Consider the following 10,000-nt stretch of genomic DNA (forward strand, 5'->3'; position numbering starts at 1 on the left):
CTACCCTAACACATACGCACACATAGGCAGGCACAAACTTACATAAACACACGCACACACAATACACATTCATATACATGCATGTAGTTATGTACACATACATATGTATACACACATAGTCAAGCACAGCTAACGCAAAGGAAGTGGACCTGCCACAATTGAACTAGAAGTAGAAGAAGAAGAATGAATGAAAGAATGAAAAAACAAAGAGGAGAAGAACAGCATAAATGACAAACAGCGATGTTTTGGACCACGTGGGTGACTGATGAAGTGAGAGCATAGGTTGGGAAGAAGGCGGTTGTGGTGGCAGTAGGCTAGTGGTGGGCCATTCCTGGAGACGTCTTATTGTTTTAGTGGGTGAGGGGGTGATTGCTGGTAGTCTGGGAAGGAGGGTGTTTGATGAGGTGTTAGGGTTAGGAAGGGGAAGGGGGATGTGGGTGGTGGTTAAAAGATGTTGAGCGCCTGAAGTAGAGGTGGCGTGGTTTGGTGGGAATGGAGATATTTGATTAGGGGTGGGGTGGTTGGGTGGGAATAAGGGGGTACTTAAATAGGGATGGGTGGTTTGGTGGGAATGAAGGCATTAGATTAGGGTTTGGGTGGGTGGTGGGGGTAGGGGTATTTAATAAGGGTGGGTTGAATGGTTGGTGGGATTGGCGTGTTTGAGTAGGGGTGTGGTGTTTAGAGGTAAAGGAGGGTATTTGAAAAGATATGAGGTGGTTTAGTGGGAAAGGGGGGTATTTAATTATGGGTGGGTGGTTGGTGGGGAAGGGGCTAGTTGGTTAGGGATAGGGTGGTTTGGTGGGAAAAGGGGGTGGGGGTGGGGGGGTTAATTAGGGGTATGGTGGTTTGGTGGGATCGGATGTATTTTGATCAGGGGTGGGGAAAGGGGAGAGAGAGGTAAAGTTATAAAAAAAAGTAACTACCTTGAAGATGTTATAGTGTGCCGTCAGTGTCACCTTCACCATCCCCACCCTGTCCCCTTCCCTCCCCATCCCTTCACCCACCCTCCCTTTCTCCCTTTTCTTATCCCCCTCCCCTCCACCCCCTCCAGTCCAAAGTCAAGCCTTTGAGGACCACGGCGACACTGTCCCAAACCCCTGCTCTCCCCCTCCCCACTCCCCACCCACCTCCCCGACCCTCCGTCTTGGTCGGCGGCTTTGTCACTTGCCGTAGTGATGGCATAATCGGCTGACCAGCACGGCATGGTCATACGCCACAGGCACAACTTAAACAATTGCAGGATTGTTTTCCCCCGTGTGGCGGCCTGTCTTTCAAGTCATTCCCCATCTCCCCTTTCACAGTTTCAGTTTCAGCAGCTCAAGGAGGCGTCACTGCGTTCGGACAAATCCATATACGCTACACCACATCTGCCAAGCAGATGCCTGACCAGCAGCGTAACCCAACGCGCTTAGTCAGGCCTTGAGAAAGGAATGCCAACAGCACCCGGTGTTCCCAGGCGGTCACCCATCCAAGTACTAACCGGGCCCGACGTTGCTTAACTTCGGTGATCGGACGAGAACCGGTGTTTTCAACGTGGTATTGCCGTTGGCCTTTCACAGACACAGCTGAGGTAGATGGCAGGACTTCGGAATGTAAGCTAGGGAGAGTTCACGCTAAATCTATCCTCGACCAGGGCGGCATGATGCTCTGATGTTGTCTCTTCCTCCCCCTTCCCCCCCTTCCCTTACCTCTCCTCCCTCCACTTTGTGACGTAGTATGTTAAACTTGTCGTCACAGAATGTGTATTGAAACGGGCTTTATGAGTGTGTAGCCGTGTACCGAATAGTTATTCAAGGGTACGGCACAAAAGTCTTAACTAAATATGATTAATTGAAAGGACAGACCAGAAGATCGCGTGCACAGGCCAGGAACATATAGAGGCCAGTCACGAATGGGTTTTTCTGTTGTTTTATTTACAATAGTTATTAGATGAGAAGAAAACCTAAGAGAAGAGAAGAGAAGAGAAGAACTAAGAGAAGAAGACAGTGCAGCGATACGTAGCGAGGTGTCAACCGTTGTGAGAACACACACGACACACACTCATCCTGTTGGCGACGCCACTTTTGTAGCCATGTACCGAGCAGTTTTGGAGCAAGCATAGCGCGCTTGGTCACAAGTGAATCAGATCAAACTGTGGAATTGGACGAATCAGGATGGGTCAGTGAGTGTGTCAAGTCATTCACATAGCGTCACTAGGACCAGCCAAGACTGGTTACTTCAGTTCGACCAGTTGGGGGAGTGAGTGTTGTAGCGTGCCTTAGTATGCACAGTATGTTGTGGGAAGGAATAAAACCAGTCAGCACAGCTAGTCCCTTTGAAGACCACAGCCACGAACAACTTGACCTTCAGGGCTTATTGCCGATAGGTCGTTAAACTCAACTCCACCTAGATCTTTCGACTACACCTCCAATACCCAACGGACCACCGTACATAGTCTTTCTGTCTTTGGGTGTGTGTCTGTTTGTCTGTCTCTCTGTCTGTCTGTACATCTCTCGTCTCGCTTTCTGTACCTTCTCTTTGTTGTCTCCTTCTTATGTTCCGTTCTCCGTAACGTAACGTTCAGATGGAAACAAGGTTCCCATGCCAGTCGTCCACGTGCAGCTGTTCACAAAGTTTTCCACTTGTACAAAAGTCCAACTACGCCACTTCAAAACCGCTGTCACGTCTTTCCATTCCGTTGAGAACAGTTGGTTGGCAATGCACCACCTGCTCACAGCACATGAGAGAGAGAGAGAGAGAGAGAGAGAGAGAGAGAGAGACGAAACGAAATGAATTTTTATTTAACGAGGGTAGTGGAGTAAGCACAGCTGCTTTTTTAAAAAAAAATTTTTTTACATCCAACCCTCAAGGGAAAAGAAAACAAAAAAGGCAACACACACACACACACACACACACAATTACATATGAAAATAAAAGGCATAAATGAAAGCATGCACATTACCTAATTAAGCACGACACGACAGACTATCATTGGAAAGATCAAATCACTAAGGGTGGGGGGAGGGACCAGCCGCCGTGGCGAAGTGGTTAGCGTCGCGGACTGACGGCTGGGAGGACGCGGGTTCGAATCCCAGCGGAGGTGGGTTTTTCGGCCCGTGGCCGGCTCCTACCCAGAGTTGAGTGTGCTGTGGGCTTAAATGGGGAGACTGGGACCACACAGTCGAGTGTCATCCGCTTCAAGGATGCGTCTTTGGGTGTGTTGCTCTAATTACCTGACCAACACTGCAAGTGTCTGTATCTCTCGGGCCTGGTTAACGCCGGGATATCATTATGACAGGAAGCGTAGAGTACAGCCTTGTCACGCAGTCCCAAACCAAAATGGACCTCTATAGCAACATCGTCATCATCATCGTCATCCTCCTGCTCCTTCATCGTCATCAATATAAACAAAATAGTCTCAAAGTCTGTGGCCTTTCATGCCCTGCTCTCATGGTGACCTCAGTTTCGATACCCCTCCACTTCCGTGCTTGGGGTGAGTCCTGTCAATGTCGTCAGTGGCGGCAGATTCATGGGGGGCTGTTGTTTGAGGGACGTGGTGGCGGTCTCCACTCTGGGAGGGACGCTCACTCAGTCTGGCTCCGCGACTAAGCCATTATTGTCGTTAGTAGGGGGCTTAGTAGGTGGTGTCCTAAGTACGTTAAAACAGAACAGGCACCACTGAACACCACCGAAGTGACTCAGCAGCAGTGCAGGGTCTCCTCTGGTGTGTGGCCTCCTGGCGACCTAACATCGATGGTTCCCTGTGGACTGCCGACGCTGGAACTGCGACGGACGAACCCGGGTGTGGCTGTGTATGAGGGAATCTAAATGAGCGGCGTGGGAGTAATGCCACTGAAACGGTGCAGATGATGGGGCAGCAAAAAAAAAAAAAAAAAAAAAAAAAAAAAAAAGGGTGGGGGGAGGGGGGGGGGGGGGGCGGAGGAGGAGAGACAGATTGACAGAGATGGGACATGGGTGGTAAATCTATAGCAAACTTCATTTTCGATATTCATAAAATATCACTGACATTGGAACATAATCAGTACATTTTAGGATAAAGAGGTGCCAAGTTTGAGAGATTCATTAGGTATGGTTAGTAAGTTAGATTTGAATTTCTGAAAATTTGATTCCGTTTTTTAAAGTTTCTTGGATATAATTCCATAACCACCCCCCTGAATATGCAATGCTTGATTTACATAAACCTTCCATTTACTACTATCTTTTTATCTCATGTGAGTATCGATAATTATTAAAACTAAACATATTTGTCAGATAGGATGGAGCGTTGCCATGAAGGATTTTGTGCATGAACAGTCCTTTATTGTATAATAGTTTAGCCTTAAGTGGAAGGATGCCTATTTGTTTGTAATCAGATTCTGTCAATGTTGAAGATTTGTCAATGGTAAGTTTTACGGCTCTTTTGTGAATACTAATTAACTGTTTTAGTAAATTATTGCTTGCTGAATCCCAAATAATGGAAGCGTAGTCAATATTGGATTGAATGTATGAGTAAAAGAATAATTTTCTAGCATGTATGGAAAGAACATTTCTCATTTTTTTCAACTGATATAAGCTCGAAGCGATGGTTTTGGTTAGACTTTCTATGTGTTTTTACCAACATAGGTTATTGTCGATTGTTATTCCCAGAACCTTATGATTAGCAACTTCTTCAATTTTTTACATCGGCAACATAAAGGAGAGGTAAATTTTCAGTTAGTTTTTGACGTTTTTGCCCAGTGGTTATCATCTTGAATTTAGTTTTGTTAGGATGAAGAGCCATCTGGTTAAGTTTAGTCCATTTAACAAGAAGTTTAATGTTTTCTTGCATAGTAATAATTATATAAACCTGATGAGCATTAGAATTACTTGTATCTAAAGTTGTGTCGTCAGCAAACATTTCGCAGTGTGTTTTTAAGAATAAAGGTAGATCATTTATGAATAAGGAACATAATAGAGGGCCAAGAGAGAGACAGAGACAGAGGCAGAGAGATGCGAATGTGTGTGCGCGAATGTGTGTGTATGTTTTACTGTAAAAAAAAAAAAAAAAAAAGAAAGACATTTTTCGCAATGTTTCCAGTGAGAGTGCGCGTGCGTCAGCGAATGTGTGTGTATGTTTTACTGTAAAAAAGACATATTTTTTCAATGTTTTCAGTGAGAGTGCGCGTGTGTCTGCGAGAGACAGAGAACGAACTTCTTCTTCTTCTTCTGCGTTCACTCGTATGCACACGAGTGGGCTTTTACGTGTATGACCGTTTTTACCCCGCCATGTAGGCAGCCATACTCCGTTTTCGGGGGTGTGCATGCTGGGTATGTTCTTGTTTCCATAACCCACCGAACGCTGACATGGATTACAGGATCTTTAACGTGCGTATTTGATCTTCTGCTTGCATATACACACGAAGGGGGTTCAGGCACTGGCAGGTCTGCACATATGTTGACTTGGGATATCGTAAAAAATCTCCACCCTTTACCCACCAGGCGCCGTCACCGTGATTCGAACCCGGGACCATCAGATTGACAGTCCAACGCTTTAACCACTCGGCTATTGCGCCCGTCAGAGAACGAACGAGCGAGCGTATCTCCTGAACATGCATGCGTGCACCCTTGCTTTGCATTTATCTTTGTCCCACAGTGTGTGGTTTGTGCAAGAGAGGTTTGACACGAACCTCTGTTGAATGGAATCACCAATCGATGGTCTTGATGACAAGAGGTCACATCAGCCAGAGTTAGCGTGACAGCGACATGGGAGAGAGAGAGAGAGAGAGAGGGGGGGGGGGGGGGGGGGGGGGGAGGGGAGGGGAGGGGGGGAGGAAGGAGGGAGGGAGGGTAGCGTTGCTCTGGCATTGTTCCTGGCTCTTGTTTGTTTACTTTCTGTCGGCAGCGTAACGTGCAAAATAGAACTTCTTCTGTGTTCGTGGGCTGCATCTCCCACGTTCACTCGTATGTACAGGAGTGGGCTTTTTCGTGTAGGACCGTTTTTACCCCGCCATGTAGGCAGCCATACTCCGCTTTCGTGGGGTGTGCATTGCTGGGTATGTTCTTGTTTCCATAACCCACCGAACGCTGACATGGAGTTCATGTGCTGCAGTGTGGTGATTGTTGTGAAGCAGCCCGTATTTCACACAGCGAAAAAATGTATATAACGAAAATTAATACAATACAGTACGATACGATACGATACGATACGATACGATACCATACCATACGATACCATACGATACAATGCGGTGCGATGCGATACGATACAATACAATACAATACAATACATACAATGCAACAATACCATACGATACGATACAATGCAATACAGTAAATACGATGTAACCCGATTCAGTTCGGTACAACACAATACAATGCAATACGATGCCATACAACGAATACGACATAACCCGATACAACGCAATACAACGCATACAATACAATACAATACAATCAATACAACGCAATACAATACAATACAATATACTACAACGCAATAAAATACAATACATTACACCGCAATGCAATACTATGCAATACAACGCAATACAATACAACGCAATACAATACAATACAATACAACGCAATACAATACAATGCAACGCAATACAATACAACACAATACAATGCAATACAATACAATACAATACAACGCAATAAAATACAATACATTACACCGCAATGCAATACTATGCAATACAACGCAATACAATACAATACAACACAATACAATACAACGCAATACAATGCAATACAATACAACGCAATACAACGCAATACAATACAATGCAACGCAATACAATACAATACATTACACCGCAATGCAATACTATGCAATACAACGCAATACAATACAATACAACACAATACAATACAACGCAATGCAATGCAATACAATACAACGCAATACAACGCCATACAATACAATACAACGCAATAAAATACAATACATTACACCGCAATGCAATACTATGCAACACAACGCAATACAATACAATACAACGCAATACAATGCAATACAATACAACGCAATACAACGCAATACAATACAATGCAACGCAATACAATACAACACAATACAATGCAATACAATACAATACAACGCAATAAAATACAATACATTACACCGCAATGCAATACTATGCAATACAACGCAATACAATACAACGCAATACAACGCAATACAATACAATACAACGCAATACAATACAACGCAATACAGCGCAATACAATACAATACAACGCAATACAATACAACGCAATACAATACAACGCAATACAACACAATACAATACAATGCAACGCAATACAATACAACACAATACAACGCAATACAATACAATACAATGCAACGCAATACAATACAACGCAATACAACACAATACAATACAATGCAACGCAATACAATACAATCCGATACAAAAGAGGAACGGGGTTGTGTGACAGAAAAAAAAAAATGTCTCATCAGACCTTGCACCAAACTGAGCCGATGGTTTTCGAATAGAAGTTTAACTTTCGTGGTGTGTTGAATGTTTAAGACAGAAAGCAGTGATTGTATGTAAATCGTTTTTGGTGACCGCCATGTCCACTTTCTTCCGTAGCATATGCCATATGGCATATGTGGATTGATAGCCTAGAGGTAACGCGTCCGCCTAGGACGCGAGAGAATCTGAGCGTGCTGGGTCGAATCACGGCTCACACCGCCGATATTTTCTTCCCCTCCACTAGACCTTGAGTGGTGGTCTGGACGCTAGTCATTCAGATGAGACGATAAACCGAGGTCATGTGTATAGTATGCTCTTAGCGCACGTAAAAGAACCCACGGCGACAAAAGGGTTGTTCCTGGCAAAATTCTGTAGAAAAATCCACTTCGATAGGAAAAACAAATAAAACTGCACGCAGGAAAAAATACAAAAAAAAAATGGGTGGCGCTGTAGTGCAGCGACGCGCTCTCCCTGGGGAGAGCAGCCCGAATTTCACACAGAGAAATCTGTTGTGAAAAAGAAAGAGAAATACAAACACAAACACAAATACAAACCAGGCCTGCCAAACATGCATTCTTGCAGTGCTGGTCAGGAAATGTTGAGCAACACTAAGAATGGTGCGTTATACATGCGAAGCGGATTTCACTCAACGTTGTGGCTCTAACCAGCCATTTCAAGAATAAAAAACATATTCCATTATCTGAGCCCTGTTGGGGCAAAGTAACACACACACACACACACACACACACACACACACACACACACACACACACACACACACACACACACACACACACACACACACACACACACACACACACACTAATTGGGTTGTATTGCTTTATTTATTTATACATTATGTATGTGTGTAGCTAACTTTCTGACGTGACTTGGCACTATTCCAAGGGTACCCTCCTTAAACGTATAATAGCTCAAAGGAATGGAGAACTATGGCGAACGTTGAGTGAATTTAGATGCTTGCCAAATTTGGCTAATTTCTTGGAGCAGAAATGGAAACGAGAGCTGGTTTACGATCTTTATTATTATTTTTTTTATCCCATTCCCGGAGGAAAAAATAGAAACAAACTAAAATGAAGCAAATCAAGAAGTTCATAGCCTATCGCGTGCTAGAGTGGAATTATCCTGCAAATTTCTTTTTTTTTCCATTTTCTTGCACAAGCTTGACGGTCTTGGGATATCCTTCTGTGTCTGTGTTTCATCTTTAGAAATCCTTTCAAATTGTTCATTATATACTTGTGTGAGAAATTGATACCTGCTCTTTATAGTCATTTAGCCATCACAGTGAATAAATGGGGCAAGTTTATGTAAAAAATAAGATTTCACTTTGATAGGAATTGTCAAGCGGAAGGTTCGTCTTCACGGAGTGTGTTAATAAGGGATCATATTTATTTCATCACCACAGTGAGGAAGGAAAAAAAAAAAAAAAAAAAAAAAAATAAATATATATATATATATACATATATATATATATATATATATATATATATATATATATATATATATATATATATATATATATATATATATAAAGGGGGTGGGGTGGGGATGGGGGGATATTAGCGATGAAAATCATTACGAATCTGGATTTGAAGACACTGTTTATTGGTGGTGAATGGACAGACAGACTTACAGTATCGATAATCATCTGCAAAAATAAGTGCTAAAAAGGGTGTGATCTGGCGGAGTGAATAGTATATTTCGGTATTTGATGATGAGCTGACCGGTACGAAACGGCGGGTCTGTGTGTGTGTGTGTGTGTGTGTGTGTGTGTGTGTGTGTGAGAGAGAGAGAGAGAGAGAGAGAGACCTTGCTCGACGTCAAAACATGCAGCAAGGGGTTTCCTTCTTGAAGCCAGTCAGTGCACAACTTTTAAGGGTATTGGGTGGAGGGGTGGGGGGGGGGGGGAGGCGTGGGAGGATAAGGGCAAGACGGAGGCACTCACACCAAACCCATTTTCTCCCTCTGATATATTACATGGGGATGTGAAAAACATTTATGGGAATATGACATTCCGGTAAGGGAAAACAAGAGTAGAAATCTTTTTTTCTTTTTCTTTTTTCTGAAGATGTGCAACCCAACGAAAGTTGCGTTTCCCCTCTGTCTCTCTCTGTCTCTGTCAACCTTATCTGCTGTTAGATATAGACAGGCATCTGAAACGTGTAACGACAAGATTTAGACTAGGTATATCAGAATTGACAGTGCATCACTTTAGATACAGAAGTTTTTGTGCAAATGATTTAGTCTGTCCTTTATGTCATGAAGCCCCCAAAAAACGAGGTGCACTTTGTTCTTTGCTGTCCAGCACTAAAATATGTACGTCAAATATTTATAAAACCTAAGTACTACAAGCATCCCTCTCTGTTCAAGTTGAATTTGTTAATGTCGTCAAGCAATACCAATGACGTACATAATTTTTCGGTATTCTTATATAAGGCATTCAAATTAAGAGAAATTGTTACTTCGTAAAACAGTTATAATGTATTTTTTGTTGTCTGTATATTTACACGGATACAATGCACGGTTTGTTGTCTATATTA

The 10,000-nt window shown here is 43.2% G+C and overlaps 1 protein-coding gene and 1 non-coding gene across 5 annotated transcripts in view; one reads left to right on the forward strand and one right to left on the reverse strand.

The window, feature by feature from the left end:
• Positions 1 to 10,000, forward strand: part of LOC143287473 (agrin-like) — a 776,455-nt gene that overhangs the window by 404,019 nt on the left and 362,436 nt on the right. The window lies entirely within an intron of this gene.
• LOC143287810 (5S ribosomal RNA) lies at positions 1,432 to 1,550 on the reverse strand. Its single transcript, XR_013056019.1, has one exon. It is a non-coding gene; the product is annotated as a 5S ribosomal RNA (ribosomal RNA).

The sequence above is a fragment of the Babylonia areolata genome, chromosome 11 (genome assembly GCF_041734735.1).
Source record: "Babylonia areolata isolate BAREFJ2019XMU chromosome 11, ASM4173473v1, whole genome shotgun sequence".
NCBI classification, from domain to species: domain Eukaryota; kingdom Metazoa; phylum Mollusca; class Gastropoda; order Neogastropoda; family Buccinidae; genus Babylonia; species Babylonia areolata.